Raw genomic sequence first — 20,298 nt, 5'->3', positions numbered from 1 at the left:
GGACAGAATGGAGGATTTGGCTGGCAGGTCTGACTCCATGTAGGTGGGGTGGGATGATGGGAGATGTGTTGGGGGCCTGGGAGCCATGACAAACATTAAATTACAAAATGTAATGTTTGTGGCAAATATATATATATATGAGTTTTATATTGCATAAACAAAAGCATAATTTACCTTAATGAAATTCTAAAAGTCTGTGCTTAGTTCAAAACTGACCACTTATTACAGAGAGCAGAGCAATAAATACTGTCCGAGTCCAAACACTTCATATATAGTGAGACAAACATTCTCTGCACATCAATTCCTCCACCACTGGGCAATGATCTCCTCTCCGGGGACAGACACCATAGAGAACATGGGATGGGTGTAATGAGGAGTCATTGGATATCGGAAACTCTTATTGGACGGGATGATGAACAGGAGCACAAATGGAACTCCAGAGGTCCCATCAGTCATGAAGAGACCCCGACCTTATCTACACAGAGATATTTCTCCACCTATAACTGATATGTGTAGAATATACAATACATTTCATACCATAACTAAAAGAGATATTGAAGCCAGATATGGAAAGACCTGAAAAAGAGAAAATCATTTAGAAATCCGTCCATTCTCAGGATTTATATTTTTATGTAAAATACACATTTCTCCTTTTTATTTTTTACTTTTTAATGACCTTCAATAATAATCAGTATAAAAGCAAATTTCCTCATTATAATTACAGTATATGGCTGGTATTTGTAATAAGGATAAAAGTCATAATGAGAGCAGGGGCGGACTGACAACTCATGGGGCCCCCGGGCAATAGTAGATTATGGGGCCCCCCGGCAATAGAAGATTATGGGACCCCCCCGGCAATAGAAGATTATGGGGCCCCCGGGCAATAGAAGTTTATGGGGCCCCGAACAAAAGAAGATTATGGGGCCTCCGGGCAATAGAAGATTATGGGGCCCCCGGGCAATAGAAGTTTATGGGGCCCCCGGGCAATAGAAGATTATGGGGCCCCCGGGCAATAGAAGATTATGGGGACCCCGGGCAATAGAAGATTATGGGGCCCCCGGGCAATAGAAGATTATGGAGCCCCCGGGCAATAGAAGATTATGGGGCCCCCAGGTAATAGAAGTTTATGGGGCCCCCAGGCTTACAGATGGCCGTCACGCCAGGAGTAAATAACAAACAAAACAACATATCGAGTACAACAGTCAGTATGAGCGCCACGCTCACATCAGAGTCCTCCCTTACATCAGAGTCCCAACATTCTCTCTATAATCACAGTACATGGAGTGCCACCTTACGGCAGAGCCCCCCCATGTGCCACCCTATGGCAGAGCCCCCAGATTGTCACCTTCCATCAGTGTCCCCTCACACACACACCTTAGTGCTTGGTGTGGCAGGCAGCTGTCGGGAAAAGGCTTTTAATTAGAAAAAATCCACATGTTGCCGGCTCTGAACTGCCCAAGTGAGTCGTAGAGCCAGCAGAATAGTGAACTGCTGTGGCTGGCCTCAGATCGGGCAGTGAATAAAGGCCATGCTGGATGTGTGTCATGATATCACCACACAGGTGTGTACCCAGACCAGCTGCCGGATCTGAGGCCGAGCTCTGCAGTGCACCAATCAGATGGCTCCAAATGGCAACAAGTGCATTTTTCACGGGCATGGGATTGTTAGATCGACTTCTGTTGAGCAGCAGTGGGCACACCTGGTTCATACAGTATACACACACAGTATACAGACATATAGACACACAGGCACAGTATACATACAGTATACATACACACACATGCAGTATACATACACAATATACATACAGTATACATATAGTACACATACACAGTATACATACAGTACACATACACAGTATACATACAGTATACTGTTGTGGAAATTTTATGAAGATGTATTTAATATGTATTGTCATAGTGTCTCCCAGTGTTAGTTCTCCCACTCTAAAGAGCTGACTGGGGCAGACTGACGATGGTTGAGATCCGTTTGGTAGTGAAAAGCTCCTTGGGGATGTAGAGAAGTGTTTGCAGAGTGGGGATATGTCCGCCAGCGAAGGGCCCCTGTGCGATGCACAGAATGATCGTCTGGGGGAATAAGTTCGCTCTGCAAAGACATTATCAGTTTAGCGAGTGTGCGCTCCTGTCACCCCTGTATGCCTGATCAACATATTTGTGGCCCCATGAGCATACACCTGCAGATAATCTCTCGTTCACAGTGACAGTAGTATAGTCCGGGTATGCGTTGTTCTCTGAACAGGGCAGAATAAGGATTCACAAACAAACGATAAGAACGGGATTCTTTGAATCGTTGTGGTCGGGAGAAGTGTTCATGGTCTCAGGCTTCCTGTGATCAGAGACAGGGGGCGAGAGATTGTACACACTGCCCCCACCCAGACGCGCCCATAAGACTCCCCTAGTCATTGTTGTATTGGTTGTTGTATTTCCTGTGTTGACATTCACATGCTGTTTTACATCCTTATTTGGTCATTTCCTGTGAGGTCACATCCTGTGTTGTTACATCTTTATTTGGTCATTTCCTGTGAGGTCACATCCTGTGTTGTTACATCCTTATTTGGTCATTTCCTGTGAGGTCACATCCTGTGTTGTTACATCCTTATTTGGCCAATTCCTGTGAAGTCACATCCTGTGTAGGAGGCGATTGGCTGTTGGAGGCAAACCCTCCAGCTTGTGACTTCCTTTGTGTGTGTAAATAAAAGCAAGTGGACGGCTCGGAAAGGCAGTCATGCTGATGGAGCTGAGAACATAAGCTATGGTGATGTCTGTTTACTTGGGGATATACGGGAAATAGAATGATGGGTAAATTTAAGGCTACATTATACCATTATGGTGGAAGGGCGCTTATTAGTGCAAGAGTATAGTGGAATATCCACGACAATACACACACATACAGTATCAGTGGCGGTGCGTCCATAAAGGGCACACGGGCAGAGGCAGCTCTCTAATTCGGCAAATTAGGTGGTCGCCTAAGGTCTCGCATTCACAGGGGCCTTGCGGCTGCCTAATTTGCCTGTGATCAAACACTGATTATGGCGCTGGTGGCTCACCCTATCCCCGCTGGGACTTTGTAGCCCAGGGGCTGACTGACAGTGACGACCAATCGGGTACTGGCCAATAGCGGCTTCATCATGGAGCGTCTGTTCCGGTGGCAGCAGGTGCGGGACAGCAAAGGCCTCTAGGTGGCGACAGTGTCCGGATAACGGCACCCGGGTCCAGGTGGCATCCCCACAAGACGTGCGGGCAGCATGTCCATGTGGGGCCCTAAGGCAGCTGGGACTGCTCTTTCAGCCTGCACCGCTCACCGGCCGCTCCACACCTGCTCGGCCGCCTATTTGAGTCAGCAGTGTCCATGGCTGTGTAGAGGAAGGATGGAGCTCCAGTCTCTTTGAGACTGCCTGGCTGACCCCCCTGTGACCGATGAGAAAGTAAGTGCTGGTGCACTGTGTGTGTGTCTGGATAGGAGGAGCGGCGGGGCAGCTGCATATAGAGGAATTGAGCTTTCCATATTCCTCCATGCAGCTGCTGAATGCTTGCAGGAGAGAGAGGAGAAGTGAGCATTTAGCGGCTGCATGGAGGAATATGGAACGCTCAATTCCTTTATATGTAGCTGCCCGCTGCTCCTCCTATCCAAATTCTTTTGCTGTCACCTCTGTGCTTTACAGCCCCTCCTTGTGCTTTCTGGCTCCTCCCCCAGTACTCTCTGCCCCCCACCCCCCAGTGCTCTCTAGCTCTTCCCAGCCTTCCCTCCCTGTGCTCTCCAGCCTCCACCGCCCAGTGCTCTCTGCCCCCACAGTGCTTTCCAGCCCCCCATGCTCTCCACCCCCCCTGTGCTCTCCAGCCCCCCCACAGTGCCCTCTGCTCCCCCCAGGTGCTCTCTACCCCTGTTCTTTCTGCCCCCCAGTGCTCTCCAGCTCTCCCCATAACTCCCCAGCCTCCATCCCTATGCTCTCTGGCCTCCATCCCCCAGTGCTCTTCACCCCACCCAGTGATCTCCGCCCCCCACAATGCTCTCCACCCACACAGTGCTCTCCAGCCTCCCATGCTCTCCACCCCTGTTCTTTCTGCCCCCTAGTACTCTCCAGCTCTCCCCATTGCTCTCCAGCCCCCCGTGCTTTCCACCCCTGTTCTTTCTGGCCCCCCCCAGTGCTCTCCAGCTTTCCCCATCACTCTCCAGCCCCCACCCCTGTGCTTTCCACTCCCCCTCAGTGCTCTCCACTCCACACAGTGCTCTCCACTCCACACAGTGCTCACCACTCCACACAGTGCTCTCTATCCCCCACAGTGCTCTCCAGCCCCCCGTGCTCTTCACCCCTGTTCTTTCTACCCCCCGTTGCTCTCAAGCTATCCCCATTGCTCTCAAGCTATCCCCATTGCTCTCCAGCCCCCATTCCTGTGCTCTCCGCCCCCCCCAGTGCTCTCCAGCTCCCCCAGGGTGCTCTCCAGCCCTGTTCTTTCTGCCCCCAGTGCTCTCAAGCTATCCCCATTGCTTTCCAGCCCCCACTCCTGTGCTCTCCGGCTCCCCCAGCGTGCTCTCCAGCCCTATTCTTTCTGCCCCCCAGTGCTCTCAAGCTATCCCCATTGCTCTCCAGCCCCCACTCCTGTGCTCTCCGCCCCCCCAGTGCTCTCCACTCCCCCAGTGCTCTCCAGCCCTGTTCTTTCTGCCCCCCAGTGATCTTCAATTCCCCACACTCTCTTATTCCCCCCTGTGCTCTCTAGCCCCCCCCATTGCTATCCGCGCCCCTGTGTTCTCAACCCCTGGCTCCCCCCCAGTGCTCTCAAGTTCCCCACTCCCCCCTGCTCCTTGCCCCCACCCATGTGCTCTCCAACCCCACCAGTGCTCTCTGCTCCCCAGTGCTCTCTGCTCCCCAGTGCTCTCCATGCCCCCCAGTTCTCTCCACTCCCCCCAGTTCTCTGTGACACGCCTCCTCATTCTCCCAAGGCACAGGGGAAATTCCTAGAGGGGTTGTCACCTTGCTGGGTCCCAGATGTTTTATTGGCTGCATATGTCTGATGGGTGAGGAGGATGCCCTGGAAGTGATGCTGATGAACTGTGTGCTACATCTGTCCATCTTTCTGAAGCCATTTTTATTGCTGCAGAAAGATTTTTGTTCCCATTATAGGCGTGAGTGGGGCCTCATGTCTAAGTTTTGCCTAAGGCCTCACAAAGCCTAGAGCCGCCTCTGCACATGGGTGCCGCCCCCTCTCTCCTGGCACCTTTCTATCACCATAGATAGATTCATGCATAGCATGAATCTATCTATGGTCGCCGCTGCCACCCCCTATTCAGGTGTCTGGCCCCTTTTCAGGCACCGGGCACCTGAATTACAGCGGCGGGGTATTTTTTGTAAGCACCTGATTAGAGCCATAGGCTCTAATAGACATCCAAAAAGGTGAACAGCGGGCGCCATGCTGGGCGCTCGCTGTTCACTAAGCATTGTGTTAGCAAAGCAAATGAATATTCGCTTTCCTAACACTGAACTGCCTCTCAGCCAATCAGGTGCCTGGGTCTGTTACCTGTCACCTGATTGTCTGAAACGACAGGCGCTATGATTGGATGCCTATCGCAGAGGACAGAAGGGATGATGGGAGAAGACATCGAGGAGTGTGGAGGACACCGGACACCGCTCACCACCTGCTGCCGTGACCCGCTGCCCCACCGAGACAAGGTAAGTGCCGGGCGGGCAGGGGATGCAGCATTTGATGGGCACAGTAGCGGCGATTGATAGGCACACTGGCAGCAACTGATGGGCACAGTAGCGGCAATTGATAGGCACACTGGCAGCAATTGATGGGCACAGTAGCGGCAATTGATGGGCACAGTGGCAGCAATTGATGGGCACATTGTCAGCAATTGATGGGCACAGTGTCAGCAATTGATGGGCACAGTGTCAGCAATTGAGGGGCACACTGGCAGCAATTGATAAGTACACTGGCAGCAAATGATGGGCACAGTGTCAGCAATTGATGGGCACAGTAGCGGCAATTTTTGGGTACAGTGGCTGCATTTGATGGGCACAGTGGCTGCATTTGATGGCACAGTGGCTGCATTTGATGGCACAGTGGTGGCAATTGATGGCACAGTGGTGGCAATTGATGGCACAGTGGCTGCGTTTGATGGGCACAGTGGCTGCGTTTGATGGGCACAGTGGCTGCGTTTGATGGGCACAGTGGCTGCGTTTGATGGGCACAGTGGCGGCAATTGATGGGCACAGTGGCGGCAATTGATGGGCACAGTGGCGGCAATTGATGGGCACAGTGGCGGCAATTGATGGGCACAGTGGCGGCAATTGATGGCACAGTGGTGGCAATTGATGGCACAGTGGTGGCAATTGATGGGCACATTAGCGGTAATTTATGGATACAGTGGCTGTGTTTGATAGGCACAGTGGCTGCGTTTGATGGCACAGTGGTGGCAATTGATGGGCACAGTAGCGGTAATTTATGGGTACAGTGGCTGTGTTTGATGGGCACAGTGGCTGCATTTGATAGCATAGTGGCGGCAATTGATGGGCACAGTGGTGGCAATTGATGGGCACAGTGGCTGCGTTTGATAGCATAGTGGCGGCAATTGATGGGCACAGTGTCAGCAATTGATGAGTACACTGGCAGCAATTGATGGGCAAAGTGTCAGCAATTGATGGGTACAGTGGCTGCGTTTGATGGTCACAGTGGCTGCATTTGATGGCACAGTGATGGCAATTGATGGCACAGTGGTGGCAATTGATGGGCACAGTGGCTGCGTTTGATGGGCACAGTGGCTGCGTTTGATGGGCACAGTGGCTGCGTTTGATGGGCACAGTGGCTGCGTTTGATGGGCACAGTGGCTGCGTTTGATGGGCACAGTGGCGGCAATTGATGGGCACAGTGGCGGCAATTGATGGCACAGTGGTGGCAATTGATGGGCACAGTAGCGGTAATTTATGGGTACAGTGGCTGTGTTTGATGGGCACAGTGACTGCATTTGATGGCACAGTGGCGGCAATTGATGGGTACAGTAGCTGCGTTTGATGGGCACAGTGGCTGCAATTGATGTTTTTTTTTTTAGTTTGTTTGAGCCCCCAAAATTTTAAACATTTTGTACAGCCGCCACTGTACAGTACACACACACACACACACACACACACACACACACACACACACACACACACTTACACATACACACCAGCACATTTCACCCAAAAATCAGCCTGATTGAACACAGCGCTGCCCCCCATCTCCTGGCATGCTGGGACTTGTAGTGCCCCAGCAGCTCACAGACACAATAGTTGGTAATACAGGGGAGGAGGGGACTGTGCCTGTGTAGTGGTGGGCAGCTTATGAGTAAGGAGGTGTAGTAGAGATTGGGGGAGACATTCATGTTCTTCCTTCTGGAGCATTGCACTTCTCACACACAAAATCGATCTAATAGCCTCAGAGACAGGAGGAGCTCTGCTAGAGAAAACACATCCTCCCTCTCTCTCTGCTCACCAGTAAGGTGTCCAAGTCAGATCTTGCCCCTAGGTATTCCTGCACCATGTACAACAGATGCTGGCGATGGTTGCTGGAACCGATCATACCTTGGGGCTGCGGACTAAAAAATTGTCTGAACGCATCGGTCAGACGGCCACCTTCTCCACCGCTCCTTCTTTGACTGACCAAAGCCTCAGCAACACGTTGTCCAGAAACAGGAGTTTGTAACCTCCCAGTCTCTGGGAACGCGTTGCACAGACCTCTCTGCAAGGCCTCCCGAAGATGTTTCATCCTCTGCTCCCTCTGCGACGGCAAGAAAAGGTCCGCAACCTTACCCTTGTAACGTGAATCAAGGAGGGTTGCCAGCCAGTATTGGTCCTTCACCTTAATACGCCTTACGCAGGCTTTGCAGGATCAGGGAGGCCATGCAGCGTAGGTTTGCTGAGGCATTCGGTCCGGAGTCCTCTGGGTCACTAAGGACGACATGATCCGCAGCCACCTCCTCCCAGCCACGTACAAGTCCATGTTTTTCTTGGGACTGTAAATGATCCCTTAAAGACTGCTGCTGATACTGAGTGCCAGGCTCCACCTCCATACTTACACAATCCTCCTCCTCCTCGTCCTCTTCCTGTGTGATCGGTGGGCACGCAGGAACACTGTCTGGATAAAGGGGGCCTTGAGCGCTAAGGAAGTCCTCCTCTTCCTGCCTCTGTTCTGCCTCAAGTGCCCTGTCCATTATTCCATGCAGCGTGTGCTCCAAAAGGTGGACAAGGGGGACAGTGTCACTGATGCATGCACTGTCACTGCTCACCATCCTCGTGGCCTCCTCAAATGGTGACAGGACAGTACATGCATCCCTGATCATGGCCCACTGGCGTGGGGAAAAAAAAGCAAGCTCCCCTGACCCTGTCCTGGTGCCATAGTCGCACAGGTACTCATTGATGGCCCTCTGCTGCGTGTGAAGCTGCTGCAGCATGGCCAACGTTGAGTTCCACCTGATGGGCATGTCACAGATTAGGCGGTTCTTGGGCAGGTTAAATTCCTTTTGGAGGTCTGCCAGCCGATCACTGGCATTATATGACCAGCGGAAATGCACTGTCACGAAGATCCTGCCAGTAACCGGCGTCCCAGGCGCACGGGAACCCGGCCACGGGTCCCATTGCGCATGCGCGCGCGTTCACGGGTGCGGTCACGCACAGGCACGCGCGCGCGCACTCCCGCTAGTGTCCGGCGGGCTATTTAAACCTGCCTGTCACACTCCATCCCTGCTGTCTGCTCTACAGCGTTCTGTGAGTGTTACCTGATCTGATCTGTGTTTCCTGTTATCCGACCCGGCTTCCTGTTTGACGATCCTGCTATCTGCCTGCACCAGACTCTCTTGGCTTGCCTGACCATCCCTCTGTATTACCCCTGGTACCTCTGCTGTCCGAACGTTACTGACCACCGGCTTGTTGACCCTCCGCTGTGTTCGTCAGCTTCAAGTCTGCTACCTGCTGTTGTTCCTGGTTCCAGTCCAGCTTCCAGTTTGCTATTACCTGCTGTTGTTCCTGGCTCCAGTCCAGCGTTCCAGGCTACCTTCTGCTGTGTTCCAGCCCAGCGTTCCAGGCTATCTTCTGCCGTGTCCAGTCCAGCGTTCCAGTCTACTACCTGCTGTTGTTCCTGGTTCCAGTCCAGCGTTCCAGGCTATCTCTGCTGTGTTCCAGTCCAGCGTTCCAGTCTACTACCTGCTGTTGTTCCTGGTTCCAGTCCAGCGTTCCAGGCTATCTTCTGCGGTGTTCCAGTCCAGCGTTCCAGTCTACTACCTGCTGTTGTTCCTGGTTCCAGTCCAGCGTTCCAGTCTACTACCTGCTGTTGTTCCTGGTTCCAGTCCGGCGTTCCAGGCTACCTTCTGCTGTGTTCCAGTCCAGCGTTCCAGTCTACTACCTGCTGTTGTTCCTGGTTCCAGTCCGGCGTTCCAGGCTACCTTCTGCTGTGTTCCAGTCCAGCGTTCCAGTCTACTACCTGCTGTTGTTCCTGGTTCCAGTCCGGCGTTCCAGGCTACCTTCTGCTGTGTTCCAGTCCAGCTCCCAGTCTGCTATCACCTGCTGTTGTTCCTGGTTCCAGTCCTGCATTCCAGTCTCCGTCCTCAGTCTACTCCTCAGAGGGTGCCACCACTACTGGACTTTCAGCAACTGTTGATCCTGCCAGGCACCCATACCACTCTTCACTCCTGGCCCTCTGTCTCCATTCCAGGGGAACGGGAGTGGGAGCTGTAAGGGAGGTCTTTTCCTGCACTTCAGGCTCACAACCTACCAGGTACGTGACAGTAGCAGACAGCCATGTCTGAGCCTGAGCAGGGAACATCTTCCATGGAGGAACTCTGTGCACACCTGGCAGGATTGACTGAAGCAGTCAAAAGTCTGCAGCAAGGATACACCAGACTGGAGGAACGAGTGTTAACCCTGTCTAATCCCATTGGGGCCCAGGGAGCTTCCTCTGCTCCCGCTCCTTCAGTTGGGCCTTCCTCAACGGTGGTAATGCTCCCTCCGGAACCTAAGGTTCCCACACCTGAACGTTTCTTTGGAAATCGCCATAAGTTCAGAGCCTTCCGCAATTCTTGCGAACTATTTTTTGCTCTTCAGCCACGTACCTTTTCCCTGGAGGCTACAAAGGTGGGCTATGTGATTTCTCTGCTCTCTGGTGACCCCCAAACCTGGGCCCATCGCCTCCTAGAGCAAAAAGACATATCTCTGACCAACCTCTCCACTTTCTTTGCCGCACTAGGCCAGCTATATGATGACCTCCAGCTATCTGTAACTGCAGAAGCGGCTCTACACACCCTGCAACAAGGTCGCAGAGCAGCAGAGGATTATGTGGCTGAATTCAGGAAGTGGAGTGCGGATACTAACTGGAACGATGCGGCTCTCCGTTATCAATTTCGGTTGGGACTTTCTGATCCTCTGAAGGATGAACTGGCCAGGGTGGGTACACCACAGACTTTAAATGCTTTAATCGATCTAGCTATCCAGATCGATCGACGCCTACGAGAACGCAGGTCGGAGAGAGCTATGGGGTCTTCTCGTCCCACTTGGGTTACTCCTAAGGTTCCACATCACCCATCATCAACACCACCTACCTCCACGCTTAACTTACCTGAGCCAATGCAACTGGGTGTCTTGCGACCTTCGCTCACCCCAGAGGAACGACAACGTCGTCGTGCAAATAACTTGTGCCTGTATTGTGGGGAACCCAGGCACTACGTCAGGAACTGTCCTCTCAAGATCCGTAAGTGTTTATCCCTATCTACTGACTATGTAACATCCCTGGTTAAAAATACCACTCACCTTGCTCTGCCTCTTCTGCTACAGCTTCCAGGGAAGGATCTACAAGTGACCGCCATTATTGATTCAGGAGCTTGCAGCTGTTTCATGGATTCTCGTTTTGCCATCCAACACCAAATACCCTTGTCACCTAAAGCTCATGGACTTTCTATCCATCTAGCTGATGGAACCGCTATCAAGTCTGGACCTGTCACCCAGGAGACTATGCCAATACCTGTTCTCATTTCCAACATGCATCAGGAACAGCTGCGCCTGGACATTATCGCTTCACCTCTGTTCCCCATAATACTTGGCATGCCATGGTTACAGGCCCACAATCCGGACATAAATTGGATCACGGGTGAGGTGACCTTTTCCTCTACTTACTGCCAACAGTTTTGCAGAATCCAGAACATCCAGGAGAACTCTACTCTGTTATGCCTAGATACAGATCCTAGTCTGCTTCAATCCATTCCTTCTGCCTATCATGATTTCCTGGACGTATTTAGTAAACAGAGGGCAGAGGTGTTACCCCCTCACCGGGCCTATGACTGTCCCATTGAGTTGCTTCCTGGTGCTGAAATTCCTTTTGGAAGAATATTCCCCCTGACTGAAGTGGAGCAAGGGGCATTGAAGGAATACATTGATGAAAACCTCAAGAGAGGCTTCATTCGTCCATCCACGTCCCCCGCAGGTGCAGGCATCTTCTTCGTGCAGAAAAAAGATAAAACTCTCAGGCCGTGCGTGGATTACCGCGAACTAAACAAGATTACTGTGAAGAATCGGTACCCTCTCCCCTTAGTACCAGAGTTGTTTCAAAGACTGGGGACGGCTACCATATTCACCAAACTTGACCTCCGTGGGGCCTACAATTTAGTTCGTATCAGGGATGGTGACGAATGGAAGACCGCTTTTCGTACCCGTTATGGGCATTTTGAATACCTCGTGATGCCTTTCGGCCTGTGTAATGCCCCTGCCACATTTCAATACTTTATTAACGATGTGTTACGTGACTTTTTAGACCTGTTTGTCATTGTCTATTTAGATGACATATTGATTTTCTCTTGTTCCCTTGAATCCCATCGCAGGCACGTCAGGAGTGTATTGGGCCGACTTCGACAACACGGTCTGTATGCAAAGGCTGAAAAATGTGAATTCGAACAGGAAAGTATTCCATTTTTAGGGTTGGTCATCTCCAGTAAAGGCATTAAAATGGACCCCCAGAAGGTCACGGCTGTTCTAGATTGGCCAGTCCCGACTGATAAGAAAGGAATCCAGCGATTCGTTGGATTCGCTAATTTTTACCGCAAATTTATTAAGGGGTTCTCAGCTATCATTGCACCCATCACACAGCTTACCAAACAGGGTACACGCTTCCATTGGTCGGCCGAGGCTCAAAAGGCTTTTGAGACTCTCAAGGGCCTTTTTACCTCCGCCTCTGTACTGAAGCACCCAGATTCCTCTCTGCCATTTATTCTAGAAGTGGATGCATCTGAAATTGCTGTAGGAGCAGTATTATCCCAAAGACAGGGAACCAAGGCCCTGCTGCATCCTGTGGCTTTCTTTTCTCGTAAATTATCCACGGCAGAGAGAAATTATGATGTAGGTGACAGAGAGTTGTTGGCAATCAAGTCAGCATTGGAGGAGTGGCGCTATCTGTTGGAGGGTGCCGCTCATCCAGTTCTAATCTTTACAGATCATAAGAACCTGGAGTATTTGAGGTCTGCAAAGAGGTTGAAACCACGTCAGGCCAGGTGGGCTCTCTTTTTCTCCAGGTTCTCCTTCCATGTCACTTACCGCCCCGGCTCCAAGAATACCAAACCAGACGCCCTGTCTAGGATGTTCCATAAACCTCAAGAGATTTCCCCTCCAGACACCATTTTGTCTCCAGGGAACTTTCTTCTACTTCAGGGAAACCTGCTTTCCCAGATTAAACAGGCCTCCGCAGATATAGAATCTTCCATTAAGACAGAACTCCAGGTTAAGGATGGGTTATTGTGGCATGAGAATAGGATCTTTATACCTGAAACACTACGAGTTCCAGTACTAGAGCTCTGTCACGATCATGCGCTGGCTGGGCATTTTGGTGTGGCTAAGACCACTGATTTGGTTCAGCGCACCTTCTGGTGGCCTCAGCTGCGCAAAGATTGTAAGGAGTTTGTAGAGTCCTGTACCACCTGCCTTAGGAACAAAGGGCACAAAACAAGGGCATGGGGTCTACTAAAACCCTTGCCTGTCCCTGATAGACCCTGGAAAATGCTCTCGATAGATTTTATTGTAGAACTACCCCCGGCCGGGGGCTTCACTTCAATCTTTGTCATAGTGGACCGGTTGTCGAAGATGGCGCACTTTGTCCCAATGAAGGGTACCCCTTCAGCTACAGAAACAGCACAAGCATTCATTAAAGAGGTTGTCAGGCTCCATGGGGTACCAATTAACATCGTTTCAGATCGAGGGGTACAATTTACCTCTCGATTCTGGAGGGCTTTGTGTAAGACCTTGGACATTGAACTCTCGTTTTCATCGGCTTATCACCCCCAGACTAATGGGCAAACAGAAAGAACAAACCAGACTCTTGAACAATATTTGCGCTGTTTTTCTTCTTTTGCCCAAGATAATTGGATTGCTGTTTTACCATTGGCTGAATTCGCTTATAACAATTCTATTCACTCTGCTATCAAGCAAACTCCGTTTTTTGCGAATTATGGTTTCCATCCCTCATTTTTACCAAATTCTCTTCCAGAATGCACGGTACCCGCAGTCCAGGAGAAATTGGATTTCTTTACCTCTAACAACCAAGTTTTACAGGACACCATGACCAGAACCCAGGAGTACAACAAAGCGACCTTCGATAAAAAGAGGCGAGGTGAGCTCTTACTTGCACCTGGGGATCAGGTATGGTTGTCCACCATAAACCTTAGGTTGGCCTGCCCTTCCAAGAAGTTGGGTCCCAAATTTCTTGGACCATTCCCTGTTAAACGGAGAATTAATGAAGTTGCATATGAACTTGAACTTCCGGATTCACTAAAAGTACATCCAGTTTTTCACGTGTCCCTGCTTAAACCATCTATTACTAACCCATTTCCAGGTCGAAGTACGGATCCTCCTGATCCAATCCTGGTAGATGGGGAAGAGGAATTCGAGGTGGAGGCTATCATGGACCACAGGAAAAGAGGTAATCAAAACCAATTCTTAATAAAATGGAAGGGGTTTGGCCCAGAGGAGAATTCTTGGGAACCAGAGGATAATATTCATGCTGAAGACCTGTTACAAGCCTTTAAAACAGCTCATCCAGAGAGATCTTTTCAAAGGGGCATCCGGAGGCTGCCCCTTGGGGGGGGGCAATGTCACGAAGATCCTGCCAGTAACCGGCGTCCCAGGCGCACGGGAACCCGGCCACGGGTCCCATTGCGCATGCGCGCGCGTTCACGGGTGCGGTCACGCACAGGCACGCGCGCGCGCACTCCCGCTAGTGTCCGGCGGGCTATTTAAACCTGCCTGTCACACTCCATCCCTGCTGTCTGCTCTACAGCGTTCTGTGAGTGTTACCTGATCTGATCTGTGTTTCCTGTTATCCGACCCGGCTTCCTGTTTGACGATCCTGCTATCTGCCTGCACCAGACTCTCTTGGCTTGCCTGACCATCCCTCTGTATTACCCCTGGTACCTCTGCTGTCCGAACGTTACTGACCACCGGCTTGTTGACCCTCCGCTGTGTTCGTCAGCTTCAAGTCTGCTACCTGCTGTTGTTCCTGGTTCCAGTCCAGCTTCCAGTTTGCTATTACCTGCTGTTGTTCCTGGCTCCAGTCCAGCGTTCCAGGCTACCTTCTGCTGTGTTCCAGCCCAGCGTTCCAGGCTATCTTCTGCCGTGTCCAGTCCAGCGTTCCAGTCTACTACCTGCTGTTGTTCCTGGTTCCAGTCCAGCGTTCCAGGCTATCTCTGCTGTGTTCCAGTCCAGCGTTCCAGTCTACTACCTGCTGTTGTTCCTGGTTCCAGTCCAGCGTTCCAGGCTATCTTCTGCGGTGTTCCAGTCCAGCGTTCCAGTCTACTACCTGCTGTTGTTCCTGGTTCCAGTCCAGCGTTCCAGTCTACTACCTGCTGTTGTTCCTGGTTCCAGTCCGGCGTTCCAGGCTACCTTCTGCTGTGTTCCAGTCCAGCGTTCCAGTCTACTACCTGCTGTTGTTCCTGGTTCCAGTCCGGCGTTCCAGGCTACCTTCTGCTGTGTTCCAGTCCAGCGTTCCAGTCTACTACCTGCTGTTGTTCCTGGTTCCAGTCCGGCGTTCCAGGCTACCTTCTGCTGTGTTCCAGTCCAGCTCCCAGTCTGCTATCACCTGCTGTTGTTCCTGGTTCCAGTCCTGCATTCCAGTCTCCGTCCTCAGTCTACTCCTCAGAGGGTGCCACCACTACTGGACTTTCAGCAACTGTTGATCCTGCCAGGCACCCATACCACTCTTCACTCCTGGCCCTCTGTCTCCATTCCAGGGGAACGGGAGTGGGAGCTGTAAGGGAGGTCTTTTCCTGCACTTCAGGCTCACAACCTACCAGGTACGTGACATGCACACAGACTTTCCGGGCCTGCCTCAGGACATCCTGTAAGCCTGGGTACCTGCCCAAGGAACAGCTGCACCACCAAGTTAAGGACGTGAGCCAAACAGGGCACATGGGTCAGTTGTCCCTCTCGGAGGGCGGAGAGGAGGTTGGTGCCATTGTCGCATACCACCATTCCTGCCATAAGTTGGCGTGGCGTCAACCACCTCTGAACCTGCCCCTGCAGAGCTGACAGAACCTCTGCCCCAGTGTGGCTCCTGTCCCCCAAGCACACCAGCTCAAGCACCGCATGGCATCTTTTGGCCTGCATACTTGCATAGCCCCTTGAACGCCTACGGAGCACCGCTGGTTCCGAGGACAAAGCACAGGAAGAGGCCATGGAGGAAGAAGAGGAGGAGAGGGGGAGGAAAGAGGTGTGTCAGAATCATTAGTAGTGGCATTTTGGAGGGGTGGTGGCGGAACAACCTCCAACACTACTGCATTATTCCCAGCTGCCAGCAGGGTCACGCAATGCGCGGTGAAAGTTAGGTAACATTCCTGTCCATGCCTGCTGGACCATGAGTCAGCGGTAATATGCACCTTACTGCTGACCGCCCTGTCCAGCGAGGCATGTACATTGCCTTCCACATGCCGGTAGAGAGCCAGAATCGCCTTCCTTGAGAAAAAGTGGCGTTTGGGTACCTGCCACTGAGGAACCGCACATTCCACAAACTCACGGAAGGGGGCAGAGTCTACCAACTGAAAAGGTAGCAGTTGAAGTGCTAGCAATTTTGCCAAGCTAGCATTCAACTGCTGGGCATGTGGACGGCAGTGCAGCAGCTGGGGCAGGGAAGTTTGCCTGGTACAATCTGACGTTGGTGTACCGAAAGCAGATTGCCCACAAGTACTTGGCTGTGACACACCTAATTCTACACCTTCATTCCTCTCAGTGCAGGTCTCAGAGAGCACTGAAGGTATAGTGGGGTTGGAGATCTCAGCTGATGAGGAGAAAGGAGAGGTCCTCCTTGTTCTTTGGTGTGGGTCTTTTAGATACGCTTGCCAACAAACTGCATGGCAGGTCAACATATGTCTGGTCAAGCATGTGGTTCCCAAGTGGGAGATGTTTTGGCCACGCGAGATACACTTGAGACATATGTTGCAAATAGCAGCGGTGCAATCTGATGCACTCGTCTCAAAAAAGGCCCACACCAAAGAACTTTTTGAATAACGCGCAGAGACTGCAGCGCCCTGCACATGCGGAGCTTTGCGGTGTGATGCAGTCAGTGTGCTGCCCTTAGGCTGGCCCCTGGAGGGCATCCTGCCTCGTTGGTGATGTGCCTCCTCCTCCTCTCTCCTATCAGGCACCCACGTTGAGTCAGTGACCTCATCATCCCCTCCCTCCTCATCACTGGAGCAAACCTGGCAGTATGCTGCAGAAGGGGGAGCATGACTGCCAGATTGCTGTTATTCTTGGGCACCCCCTCTGTCCGTGCTCATTAGGGATGAGCTTCGAGTTCGAGTCGAACTCATGTTCGACTCGAACATTGGCTGTTCGCAAGTTCGCCGAACAGCGAACAATTTGGGGTGTTCGCGGCAAATTCGAATGCCGCAGAACACCCTTTAAAAGTCTATGGGAGAAATCAAAAGTGCTAATTTTAAATGCTTATATGCAAGTTATTGTCATAAAAAGTGTTTGGGGACCCGTGTCCTGTCCCAGGGGACATGGATCAATGCAAAAAAAGTTTTAAAAACGGCCGGTTTTTCAGGAGCAGTGATTTTAATAATGCTTAAAGTCAAACAATAAAAGTGTAATATCCCTTTAAATTTCGTACCTGGGGGGTGTCTATAGTATGCCTGTAAAGGGGCGCATGTTTCCCGTGTTTAGAACAGTCTGACAGCAAAATGACATTTCGAAGGAAAACCATTTAAAACTACCCGCGGCTATTGCATTGCCGATAATACACATAGAACACGGCATGGGAATTCCCCACAGGGAAACCCCGAACCAAAATTTAAAAAAAAAAATGATGTGGGAGTCCCCCTTAATTCCATACCAGGCCCTTCAGGTCTGGTATGGATATTAAGGGGTACCACAGACAAAATTTAAAAAAAAATGACGTGGGGTTCCCCCTAAATTCCATACCAGACCCTTATCAGAGCACGCAACCTGGCAGGCCGCAGGAAAAGAGGAGGGGATGAGAGTGCGCCCCCCCCTCCTGAACCGTACCAGGCCACATGCCCTCAACATTGGGAGGGTGCTTTGGGGTAGCCCCCCAAAACACCTTGTCCCCATGTTGATGAGGACAAGGGCCTCATCCCCACAACCCTGGCCGGTGGTTGTGGGGGTCTGCGGGCGGGGGGCTTATCGGAATCTGGAAGCCCCCTTTAACAAGGGGACCCCCAGATCCCACCCCCCCTGTGTGAAATGGTAAGGGGGTACTTACCCCTACCATTTCACTAAAAAACTGTCAAAAATGTTAAAAATGACAAGAGACAGTTTTTGACAATTCCTTTATTTAAATGCTTCTTCTTTCTTCTATCTTCCTTCATCTTCTTCTGGTTCTTCTGGCTCTTGTGGTTCTTCCTCCGGCGTTCTCGTCCAGCATCTCCTCCGCGGCGTCTTCTATCTTCTTCTCCTCGGGCCGCTCCGCACCCATGGCATGGGGGGAGGCTCCCGCTCTTCTCTTCATCTTCTTCTTCATGCTCTTCTCTTTTTCCTTCTTCTCTTCTTCATTTTCTTCTCCGGGCCACTCCGCATCCATGCTGGCATGGAGGGAGGCTCCCGCTGTGTGACGGCGTCTCCTCGTCTGACGGTTCTTAAATAATGGGGGGCGGTGCCACCCGGTGACCCCGCCCCCTCTGACGCACGGGAAATGACGGGACTTCCCTGTGGCATTCCCCGTGACGTCACAGGGAAGTCCCGTCAAGTCACCGTGCGTCAGAGCGCGGCGGGGTCACCGGGTGGCCCCGTCCCCCGTTATTTAAGAACCGTCAGACAAGGAGACGCCATCCCCTTGTTAAAGGGGGCTTCCAGATTCCGATAAGCCCCCCGCCCGCAGACCCCACAACCCAGGCCCTTGTCCTCATCAACATGGGGACAAGGTGTTTTGGGGGGCTTCCCCAAAGCACCCTCCCAATGTTGAGGGCATGTGGCCTGGTACGGTTCAGGAGGGGGGGCGCACTCTCGTCCCCCCCTCTTTTCCTGCGGCCTGCCAGGTTGCATGCTCGGATAAGGGTCTGGTATGGATTTTTGGGGGGACCCCACGCCGTTTTTTTTTCTTTTGGCGCGGGGTTCCCCTTAATATCCATACCAGACCTGAAGGGCCTGGTATGGAATTTAGGGGGACTCCCACGTAAATTTTTTTTTTTTTGTTTGGGGTTTACCTGTGGGGAGTTCCCATGCCTTTTTTATCAATTAACTTCTATGTGTATTGTCGGCAATGCAATAGCCGCGGGTAGTTTTAAATGGGTTTTTTCCTTCGAAATGTCATTTTGCTGTCAGACTGTTCTAAACACGGGAAACATGCGCCCCTTTACAGGCATACTATAGACACCCCCCAGGTACGAAATTTAAAGGGATATTACACTTTTATTGTTTGACTTTAAGCATTATTAAAATCACTGCTCCTGAAAAAACGGCCGTATTTAAAACTTTTTTTTGCATTGATCCATGTCCCCTGGGGCAGGACCCGGGTCTCCAAACACTTTTTATGACAATAACTTGCATATAAGCCTTTAAAATTAGCACTTTTGATTATTCATGTTTGTGTCCCATAGACTTTAATGGTGTTCGCGTGTTCGAGCAAACTTTTTTCCTGTTCGCATGTTCTGGTGCGAACTGAACAGGGGGGGGTGTTCGGCTCATCCCTAGTGCTCATGTTACTGCCTTCATCTAGCTCAGTATCATCATCAGAGCCTTCCAAACGCTGGGCATCCTCCTGGAGCATGTACCCAACACTGTGGTCAAACAGTTCGAGGGACTCCTCAGGAGGACATGGTGGGGTTAGGGAAGGAGTCACTGATGCCATTGAGCTGAGGGAAGAGGCTGCATTGGCAGCTATTTGCCAGACAAAGTACCCTGAGCATGGGTGAGAGAGGATGAGGACGGCTTGGTCATCCACTTGACCAAGTCTTCCACATGTTGCGGCTCAACACGGCCAGCTGCTGAAAAAAAGGCCAAGCGTGTCCTACGGCTACGTGCTGTTGAGAATGCACCGTCTCCACGACCAGCACTGTTGCCTCTAGACACAGAGCATGCTTGCCCTCTTTTATTGTCTTGTGACTGTCTGCCTCTCCTTGTTGGCCTTCCAGACATACTAATGGCCTGTAGCTGCACTAAGCTGGGATATATATATATATATACTTACTGATACTGCAGTTAGCAAAATCAACTGCCTGCCTGTAGTATGAGAACACCACCAATCTTTTCCAAGTAGCATTAGATGAACACTGTGCAGAGGTCGCACTACACTAACTTGTAGCTTTAGCTGAACACTGTGCAGAGGACGCACTACACTAACGTGTAAATAATGTAGCTGCCTGCGGTAGTGATGGAATCAGGAAAACAAGACCAACCTTCTACAGGTAGCTTTAGCTGAACACTGTGCAGAGGTCGAACTACACTAACGTGTAAATAATGTAGCTGCCTGCGCTAGTGATGGGATCAGGAAAACAGCACCAACCTTCTACAGGTAGCTTTAGCTGAACACTGTGCAGAGGTCGCACTACACTAACTGTAGCTTTAGCTGAACACTGTGAAGAGGTCACACTACACTAACTTGTAGTTTTAGCTGAACACTGTGCAGAGGTCTCACTACACTAACTTGCAGCTTTAGCTGAACACTGTGCAGAGGTCACACTACACTAACTTGTAGCTTTAGCTGAACACTGTGCAGAGGTCACACTACACTAACTTGTAGCTTTAGATGAACACTGTGAGGAGGATGCACTACACTAACTGTAAATAGTCTAGCTGCCTGACTGTGGTACTAATAGGATCAGAAG

The 20,298-nt window shown here is 51.3% G+C and overlaps 1 long non-coding RNA gene across 1 annotated transcript in view; it reads right to left on the bottom strand.

The window, feature by feature from the left end:
• Positions 1-537: 537 nt before the first annotated feature.
• The window catches only part of LOC141127116 (uncharacterized), a 55,140-nt gene continuing 35,379 nt past the window's right edge, over positions 538-20,298 (bottom strand). The window contains exon 3 of the long non-coding RNA XR_012241488.1: positions 538-576. This is a non-coding gene — a long non-coding RNA (uncharacterized lncRNA). The remainder of the gene's footprint in view (positions 577-20,298) is intronic.

Source organism: Aquarana catesbeiana, linkage group LG01 (assembly GCF_042186555.1).
Source record: "Aquarana catesbeiana isolate 2022-GZ linkage group LG01, ASM4218655v1, whole genome shotgun sequence".
Taxonomy (NCBI): Eukaryota; Metazoa; Chordata; class Amphibia; order Anura; family Ranidae; genus Aquarana; species Aquarana catesbeiana.
The sequence above is the reverse complement of the archived record's forward strand: the minus strand, read 5'-3'. Positions and strand labels throughout refer to the sequence as shown.